Source organism: Cricetulus griseus, unplaced genomic scaffold (genome assembly GCF_003668045.3).
Source record: "Cricetulus griseus strain 17A/GY unplaced genomic scaffold, alternate assembly CriGri-PICRH-1.0 unplaced_scaffold_2, whole genome shotgun sequence".
Taxonomy (NCBI): Eukaryota; Metazoa; Chordata; class Mammalia; order Rodentia; family Cricetidae; genus Cricetulus; species Cricetulus griseus.
The window spans coordinates 6,061,958-6,064,166 of record NW_023276919.1 but is presented as its reverse complement, the minus strand read 5'-3'; the positions used below and the strand labels follow the sequence as shown (position 1 = coordinate 6,064,166).

The 2,209-nt window shown below is 38.3% G+C and overlaps 1 pseudogene; it reads right to left on the bottom strand.

Moving 5' to 3' along the window:
- Positions 1-2,209, bottom strand: part of LOC103162724 — a 50,911-nt pseudogene that overhangs the window by 45,621 nt on the left and 3,081 nt on the right.

Below are 2,209 nucleotides of genomic sequence, written 5' to 3'. Positions count from 1 at the left end.
GGAGAGGGGACTGGGATTGACATGTAAAACAATGTTGCTTCTAATTACAATAAATATATAGGAAAACAAGCTAAAAAGTACAACAACTAATGTACAAAAATGTATGAGTGAAACACCAGGAATCTTAAGCCTTCCTAATACTTACAAGAAACTCAGGATTGTCTCCATTTGGGAACTGCAGCATATGGGATGTATCTAAGTGGTCATCAATCAGCTGGAATGGTATATAGATGGATTTGCTTACCTGTGTACTCGACTGAAGCCATTGTAGGTTACTGTGGGGCAGCAGAAGTAAAAGTATTTATATCTGAGACAGACTTGTGCCTCTTGTCTAAGTCCAGGAGGATAAAATATGAGGTCATGGGTGATTATGTTTGGTTTAGAATTTGACACTATAAGAGATTGTGACAGACAGATAAGTGTTTCGTGGCAAGTGTGAAAGAAATCTCAATGCCCATATCATGGGCAAAACAAACAGAGATCATCTGAGATGCAGTTTTTACTTTGAGATTTTAATATCTTAAGGCATATACCCATGTGCAACTTTTAATATCACCATCCAATGGAGTAGATCCTCCACATGAGCCTATGACAAAAGGTCTGGGCATTTTGAAGCAACTGGAACTAATAACCGACATGAGGCTACTTACTAACACTAAATATTGTCTGTGAAGGACCTGCTCCAAGTTATTTATTAGTAGATTTTTCTCTTAAGAAGTAAAAACCTATTGGGTATTTTTATTAGGTCTGTACCCCAAGTTTTATTGGATAATTTGGTGTGTTTTTCAGGAATATACAAATGTCTTTATTCAGAAATTCAAAAGAAATTTTCTGTAGGCATGGACAGTGACAGTAGATTGCCATAATGTATTGTCAATAGGAACCAGTAAATGATGGTTATAGTGATCGGGCATCCTTCACTTCAGTTATTTTCTTCAGTTGTCTTCTCTTAGGAACCTGCCTTGAGCTTCCTGTCACAGTTCATTGATAAGGGTAAAGCACTATTCTAGGAGTTAGAACATACCATCTCCCATACACCCTCCCATTCCACCTATTATGCACATTACAGTGTCTTTCTCTTCTTTAGGAATTTCGGTCATTACAGCTTCTACTGAAGTTAGCAAGGAGGCCATCCCAGCAGCACCCAGTAAAGCAGTTCTTACAACCTAGAAAAAAATGTTTATAAAATAAGTAATGAAAACACACACCATAGACCAAGGCATCCAAAGTTTAAGAAGTGCTGACTTATTTACCTTTGTTGGATCAATGATTCCCTTTTCCACCATGTTTACAATGTCTCTGAGCATAACATCATAACCAACTCGCTAGGGACTCTGCAGATTTTTCTCACCTATCAAACATCCTTCAACACCTGAATTCTCAGCAATTGTCACTGCAGGAATTTTGAGTGCTCTTTTAATAATTTCTATACCTATTTATTGTCTGATCTTCATTTGAAGGCTAAGGAATCCAAGGCTGGAATGCATCAAAGCAGCACAACTAAGTCCTAAAACAATGCCTTTTTCAACAGCTGCTCTTGTAGCATTGATAGCATCTGTAACTCTGTCTTTCTTCTCCTTCCCTTCAACATCACTTGTTCCTCCAACCTTAAACGCATCTACTCCATCTGAAAGTTTAGCAAATATTTTGTTTGGCTATTCCTATGACTCCCACAACATGAAGACCAACTTTTAGCCTGTTCAAAACCAGTGTGCTTAGAACTTCTCCATCAACATATTCAGCAAATATGACCATTGGTTTCCGATGAGCATTAGCTTCATGAGCAGGTACAATGGACTGGACACTCAACAGAACATAGGCATCTTGGAATTCACATTTTTGACCTATTGATGTCTGGGAAATAATCTTCTTTCAAACTTCATGCCCTCAATAATTTCTAATTCATCATTCAGGGTTATCTATACTTCAGTGTGATGATGCCTTTCCTTCCAACCTTTTTCATGGCATCAGCGATGATGTTTCCAATGTCTATATGTCCATTTGCAGAACTTGTAGCAACCTGAGCAATTTCTTCATGCGTTGGCACATTTTTAGATTGTTTTTTTAGTTCAGCAATTACAGCATCAACAGCCAACATCACACTTCTCCAGATTTCTACTGGATTAGCCCCTTTGCTGATCTTCTCAAAGCCTTCCTTGGCAATAGAACGTGCCAGAACAGTAGCTGTGGTAGTGCCATCCCAGCTTCT